We start from the raw sequence: 8,054 nt of genomic DNA on the forward strand, positions 1-8,054 counted from the left end.
CTGAATGCATTTAACAGCACCCAAGTCACCTCTTGAATGCATTGCTGCTTAGAAATTTCTTCCGCCAGACACCCTAAATCATCTCTCTCAAGTTCAAAGTTCCACAAATCTCGAGGACAGAGGCAAAATGCCACCAGTCTCCTTGCTAAAACATAACAAGAGTCACCGTTGTTCCAGTTCCCAAAAAGTTCCTCATCTCCATCTGAGACCACCTCAATCTGGACCTTTTTGCCCATATTGCTACAGGATTCTGGGCAAAGCTATTCAACAAGTCTCTATAGAAGTTCCAAACTTTCCCACATTTTCCTGTCTTCTTCTGAGCCCTCCAAACTGTTTCAACCTCTGCTTGTTACCCAGTTCCAAAGTCACTTCCACATTTTTGGGTGTCTTTTCAGCAGCGCCCCACTCTACTGATAAAAATTTACTCTATGAGTCCATTTTCACACTGCTGATAAAGACATACCCAAGACTGGGAAGAAAAAGGGATTTCATTGGACTTACAGTTCCACATGACTGGAGAGGCCTTAGAATCATGGCAGAAAGTGAAAGGCACTTCTTACATGGTGGTGGCAAGAGAAAACGAGAGGAATTCATAAGCAGAAACCCATGAAAAACCATCAAACCTCATGAGACTTATTCACTACCATGAGAACAGTATGGGGGAAACTGCCCACGTGATTCAAGTGATCTCCCACCAGATCCCTTCCACAACATGTGGAAATTATGGGAATCCAATTCAAGATGAGATTTGGGAGGGGACACAGAGGCAAACCATATCAACTATTGTTTCCATGTCAAGATATCTCTTCCTACATCAGACAGTTTCACTCATTTATATTACCTGCCAGGTACCTGTGAGAACATGAGCTTGAGACTTCTGCTGTATATATATAGATATATTCTCCAACCTATCATAGCAGGTATACCAGAAATCTCATCACTAGTGTTAAACCCACCCTTGGTAGTCAATTCCCATTTACCCAATCAACATGCAATTACTTTTGATGTGTTGAAAGCTTTGTGTCAGTGCATAGCTGAGCTCCAATTTAAAGCTTACATTGTCTGTAGTCTGTAGTTGTTTTTGTCTTTTTTTTTTTTCGGAGTCTCATTCTGTCACCAGGCTGGAGTGCAGTGGTGCCATCTCTGCTCACTGCATCCTCCGCCTCCCAGGCTCAAGTTATTTTCTTGCCTCAGCCTCCCAAGTAGCTGGGACTACAGGCACGTGCCACCACGTCTGGCTAATTTTTGTATTTTTAATAGAGATGGGATTTCACCATGTTGGCCAGGACGGTCTCAATCTCTTGACCTCGTGATCTACCCACCTTGGCCTCCTAAAGTGCTGGGATTACAGGTGTGAGGTACCATGCCCAGCGTTTTTGTCTCTTTTTTTTTTCTAAATAACTTTTATGTTAAGAGGTACATGTGCAGGTTTGTTACATAGGTAAATTCAGTGTTACAGGGTCTTAGGAGTACACATTATTTCATCACCAGGTAATAAGTAGGGTACTCTGATATGATTTGGCTGTGACCCCAGTCTAAATCTCATTTTGAATTATAATTCCCGTAATCCTCACAAGGACAGGACCAAGTAGTGGTAATTGGATTATGAGGGCAGTTTCCTCCATGCTGTTCTCATGATAGTGAGTGAGTCTTATTAGTTCTGATGGTTTTATAAGCATCTAGTATTTCCCCTGCTTGCACTCACTCTGTCCTGCTGCCTTGTAAAGAACGTTCCTGCTTCTGCTTTGCCTTCTGCCATGGCTGTTAGTTTCCCAAGGCCTTCCCAGCAATGCAGAATTGTGAGCCAATTAAAGCTCTTTTCTTTATAAGTTACTCGGTCTCTGGTCTTTTCTTTCTTTCTTCTTTCTTTCTTTCTTTCTTTCTTTCTTTCTTTCTTTCTTTCTTCTTTCTTTTTTCTTTCTTTCTTTCTTTCTTTCTTTCTTTCTTTCTTTCTTTCTCTTTCTTTCTTCTTTCTTCTTTTTTCTTCTTCTTTTATAACCTCACCCAACTGGTTTGTTTTATTGCAGAAGGGGACGCGGAATAAACAACGTGAGACAGCTGGGACCTGAGGCTGGGAAGAACCCCCTCCCCTCCCTATACATGCCCACTGCCCCAAATAAAAAATAACCAACTATGGGAGAGCAGCTGAGACAGCCACTGGGGGCAGGGGAAGAAGACACGGAACTGAACAGCAGCGGTGAAGAGATCATGCATGTGCTGGGAGGACCCAGAGGCAGCAGCGGCACGAACAGCACAGGTACAAATCTCTGTGTCTTCCCCGGGCTTATGTATAAATACAGAGAGATGAGGCCTTCTCTCCCCCTGCTCTCCCTTCCGCTCCGTGCTGCTTGCCGCGGTCCCCACTCCTCTTTCCACATGAGGGCGAAGGGAAGCGGGGATGAACAAGTCATCGCCGAATTGCAATCAGACCCACATCCATCAGCTTCTGGATCTTCTGTGCGATTACAGGATTCTGTAAGTGTATGCTGAGTGCCTGGGGGTCCTTCTGCATCTGTTCCAGGATAAGGTGCATAGCTATGTCACTCATGATCTGCTGCACCTCGGGGTCTGCCATGGCTCATCGCTTCACATCTTCGGGGCTGTGGTGCCGGTTGTACTGCACCATCATACAGAATTGGTCGCGGTCTGCCGCCTCCTTACAGCTGGAGTCCAGGTCTAGCACCTTCCGGTACACATCCATGGCTTTGGTGTAGTCCTTCATCGCTTCCAGAGCAGCGGCTTTCCGTGTATAACCCTTGATGAAGGTCGGCTCCAGCTGGATACATTCCTCACAGTCCTTGAGTACCAGCTGGAATCCAGGAGTTTGGTGTAACAGGCAGCTCGATTGTTGTATAATTTGGCATCTTTTGGGTTCCTTTTAATGGCTTCTGTATAATGCTACACAGCGTGGAGATAGTCCGCTTTCTGAAAACACTCATTGCCTTTGTTCTTCTCCTCCAAAGCCAGGTCGGGGTTTATGTATGCCAGCCGTTCTTGCTCCTTCAGGATTTTCTCTGCCTGCTGTCATTTCTTGAGCACATTTGGAGTTCGGTGCTCTGCCAGAGACTTGTTATAGAAATGGATGGCATCCTTGTACTTTTCTTCTTTGAAGTAGGAGTTGCCAATTCGAGCATACACTTTGGCAATCTGTAGATAGTCTTCTCTGTTTTCTCTCCCCACTTCAATGGACTTCTCACAAAGCTCTGGCACTTATTGTAGTCGCCCTTTTCAAAGTATACCGCTGCTTGATTGGTAATGTAAGTTATGTTGCTGGGGTCCAGCTCCTTGGCTTTGTCATAATGCTTCAAGGCTGTGTCAGTCTTTCTTCTTGTAGGCATCGTTCCTGAGCTCTTTTTCTTTCAGTGCCTGCTTCTTATTCTCTGGAAGATCTTCCATTGGCTCTGGCTTGGTCTCCTTTTTGGGAAGGGGTGGTGGTGAAGGTGTTACAATCTCTTCCTCCTCATCCATACTGCCCAGATCGACCTCAAGGAGTACACTGAGAGTGGTCATGATCCGGGGATCTTGTAGTTTTGTGCCCAGATCAGAAGGCTTGTTTTGTAGTTGCTCTATCAGCTCCCAGTAGGTAGGATCGCTGAGCAGTGTCCTTGTTCTGGGATCACTCTCCAACTTCTGATACCGATTGGGCATGTTGAAAGCATTCATAAATTTTCTCTCTGCCAACCTGGCCTCCATATTCTGTAAACCCTCTTTCGGTTGAGGGTTATTTGCTTTGTGTTTTAAGCACTCCTTGTAGGTTCGTTTGGCTTCTTCAAATCTGTTTAAGAACGCTAGAGCTGCTGCTTTTCGTGAATAGCCCTTGCCCCAGTCAAGCTTTTAGGTCGACGGTCTTGCAGCCATTCTTGTAAGCCTTCTGGTAGTCTCCTTTCTTGGCATAGGCGGCAGAACAGTTGCTGTAGAGCACGTGGTTGTGGGGATCCAGCTTAATGGCTTCGGAGTAGTACTGTAAGGCATTGTCCATGTTGCCCATGCCCAGGGCCTTGTTGCCCTTCTCTTTCAGCTCAATGACCTGCTTCATAGCACAGCGCTGCCCGGAACCCCACTGAATCGAATCTGTCCGCTCCGTGTTCCCAACCCAGTTTCTGGTATTTCTTCATAGCAGTGTGAGAAGGAACTAATACAGTAAATTGGTTCTGAGGTAGTGGGGTGCTGCTATATGGATACCCGAAAATGTGGAAGCAACTTTGCAAGTGGGTAACAGGCAGAGGTTGGAACAGTTTGGAGGGCTCAGAAGAAGACAGGAAAGTGTGGGAAAGTTTGGAACTTCCTAGAGACTTGGAGGGCTCCAAAGACAGGAAGATGTGGGAAAGTTTGGAACTTCCCAGAGATTTGTTGAATGGCTTTGACCAAAATGCTGATAGTGATATGGACAATTAAGTCCAAGCTGAATTGGTCTCAGATGGAGATGAGGAACTTATGGGAAACTGGAGTAAAGGTCACTCTTGCTATGCTTTAGCAAAGAGACTGGCGGCATTTTGCCCCTGCTTTAGAGATCTGTGGAACTTTGACCTTGAAAGAGATGATTTAGGGTATTGGTGAAAGAAATGTCTAAGTGGTAAAGCGTTCAAGAGGAAGAAGAACATATAAGCTTAAAAAATTTGCAGCCTGACAATGCAACAGAAAAGAAAAACCCATGCAGATCACGAGGTCTGCAGATAAAGACCATCCTAGCCAGAATGGTGAAACCCCATCTTTACTAAAAATGCAAAAATTAACCGAGCATGGTGGTTCGTGCCTGTAGTCCCGATTACTTGGGAGGCTGAGGCAGGAGAATTGCTTGAACCTGGGAGGTGGAGGCTGCAGTCAGCCAAGATCATACCACTACACTCCAGCCTGGGCGACAGAGCAAAACTCTGTCTCAATAATAATAATAATAATAATAATAATAATAATAATAATAATGTAGTAATAATAAATAATAATTTAATAATAATAAATTCCTGGAAATAGATAAACCAAGAAGAAATAGAAACTCTGAACTGACCAATAACAAGCAGCGAGATTGAAATTGTAATTAAAAAAAAACTGCCAAAAAAAAAAATCCAGGACCAGATGCATTTCCAGCTGCAGTCTATCAGACATTCAATTAAAGATTGGTACCAACAGTGCTGAAACCATTTCAAAAGATACAGATTTAGGGAGTTCTCTCCAAATCATTCTATGAAGCCAGTATCACCCTAATACCAAAACCAGGAAAGACATAACAAAGAAAGGAAACTATAGACCAATATCTCTGATGAACATAGATGCAGAAATCCTCAACAAAATACTAGCTAACTGATTCCAACAGCGTATACAAAATATATTCCACCATAATCAAGTGTATTTTACACTAGGGATGCAGGAATGGTTTAAAATACAAGAGCCAGTAAATGAGATAAACCACATAAACAGAATTAAAACAAATATCATATAATCAACTCAATATATGCAGAAAATGCATCTGACAAAATCCTGCATCACTTTATGCTTAAAACTCTCAGCAAAATTGGCATAGAAGGGACATACCTTAAAGTAATAAAAGCCACCTATGGTAAACCCACAGCCAACATTATACTGAATGGGGAAAAGTTGAAAGCATCCCCTGTGAGAACTGGAACAAGACAAAGATGCCCACTTTCACCACTTATATTTAACATAGTACTGGGATTCCTCAGACAAAAGAAAGAAATAAAGGGCATCCAAATTGGTAAAGAGATAAACTGTCACTGTTCACTGATGATATGATTATATACCTGAAAAACCCTAAATACTCATCCAAAAGGCTTCTAGGTGTGATAAATGAATTCAGTAAAGTTTCAGGACACAAAATCAATGTACACACGTTACTCGCACTGCTATACACCAATAGCGATCAAGCCAAGAATCAAATCAAAAACTAACTCTCTTTTACAATAGCTGCAAAAAATATATAAAATACTTAGGAATACACCTAACCAAGGAGGTGAAAGATTTCTGCAAGGAAAACTGCAAAACACTGCTGAAAGAAATCATAGATGACACAAACAAATGCAAACACATCCCATGCTCATGAATGCGTAGAATCAATGCTGTGAAAATAACTATACTGCCAAAAGCAATCTACAAATTTAATGCAATTTCCATCAAAATACCATCATCACTCTTCACAGAACTAGAAAAAAATCCTAAATTGCATATGGAACCAAAAAAAGAGCCTGCATAGCCAAAGCAAGTCTAAGCACAAAGAACAAATCTGGAGGCATCACATTACCTGACTTCAAACTATACTACAAGGCTCTAGTCACCAAAACAACATGGTATTGGTATAAAAATAGGCACATAGACCAATGGAACAGAACAGAGAATCCAGAAATAAAGCCAAATACTTACAGCCAACTGATCTTTGACAAAGCAAACCAAAGCATAAAGTGGGAAAAGGACTACCCTTTCAACAAATGATGCTAGGATAATTGGCAAGCCACATGTAGGAGAATGAAACTGCAGGGTCATCTCTCACCTTATTAAAGAAACCAACACAAGATGTATTAAAGACTCAAATCGGTGACCTCAAACCATCTAAATTCTAGAATATAACATAGAAAAAACTCTTCTAGACATTCGTTTAGGCAGAGAGTTCATGACCAAGAACCCAAAAGCAAATGCAACCAAAACAAAGATAAATAGATAAGACCTTATTAAATTAAAAAGCTTCTTCACAGCAAAAGAAATAATCAACAGAGTAAACAGACAACCCACAGAGTGGGAGAAATTATTTACAAAGTATGCATCTGACAAAGGACTAATAATATCCAGAATCTACAAGGAAGTCAAACGAGCAAGAAAAAATAATAATCACATCAAAAAGTGGGCTGAGGACATGAATAGACAATTCTCAAAAGAGGATGTACAAATGGCCAACAAAGATATAAAAAATGCTTAACATTACTAATGATCAGGAAAATGCACATCGGAACCACAATGTGATACTGCCTTACTCCTGTAAGAATGGCCACAATTAAAAAATAAAAAAAAGAATGGATGTGGTGAAAAGGGAACACTTTTACACTGCTGATGGGAATGTAAACTAGTACAACCACTATGGAAAACAGTATCAACATTCCTTAAAGAACTAAAAGTAGATCTACAGTTTGATCCAGCAATCCCACTACTGGGTATCTACCCAGAGAAAAAGAAGCCATTATATGAAAAAGCCACTTGCACATGCATGTTTATAGCAGCACAATTTGCAATTGCAAAAATTAGGAACCAGCCCAAATTCCCATCATTCAATGAGTGGATAAAGAAATTTTGATATATATATATATATATATATATATATATATATATATATACTATACTATATATATGTATATACACACACCATACTATATATATATATATATACACCATACCATATATATATATATAGATATATATACACACACCATACCATACACACACACACACACACACACACACACACACACACAGACACCATGGAATACTACTCAGCCATAAAAAGGAAAGAAATAATAGCATTCACAGCAACCTGGATGGGGTTGGAGACCATTATTCTAAGTGAAGTAACTCAGGTATGGAAAACCAAATATTGTATGTTCTCACTTATAGATGGGAGCTAAGCTATGAGGATGCAAAGGCATAAGAATATTGCAATAGATGTTGGGGACTCGGGGGAAAGGGTGGAAGGGGTGTATTACTCTGTTCTCACACTGCTATAAAGAACTGCCTGAGACTGGTAATTTATAAAGAAAAGAAGTTTAATTGACTCTCAGTTCCACATGACTGGGGAGGCCTCAGGAAACTTACAATCAGGGCAGAAGGGGAAGCAGGCACATCTTATGTGGCAGCAGGCGAGAGAGAGAGAGTATGTGAGAGAGAGCAGGAAAAACTGCCTTATAAACCATCAGATCTCATGAGAACTTACTTGCTATCATGAGAACAGCATTGGGGAAACTGCCCTTATAATTCAATCAACCCCCTCCGTCGACATACGGAGATTACAAGTCCCTTGCTCAACATCTGGGGATTACAATTTGAAATGAGATTTGGGTGGG

At 41.5% G+C, this 8,054-nt stretch overlaps 1 pseudogene; it reads right to left on the reverse strand.

Annotated features, from left to right (window-relative positions):
- Positions 1-2,325: 2,325 nt before the first annotated feature.
- Positions 2,326-4,036, reverse strand: LOC129475575 (stress-induced-phosphoprotein 1-like; annotated as a pseudogene).
- Between the last annotated feature and the right edge of the window lie 4,018 nt (positions 4,037-8,054).

Source organism: Symphalangus syndactylus, chromosome X, assembly GCF_028878055.3.
Source record: "Symphalangus syndactylus isolate Jambi chromosome X, NHGRI_mSymSyn1-v2.1_pri, whole genome shotgun sequence".
Lineage (NCBI taxonomy): Eukaryota > Metazoa > Chordata > Mammalia > Primates > Hylobatidae > Symphalangus > Symphalangus syndactylus.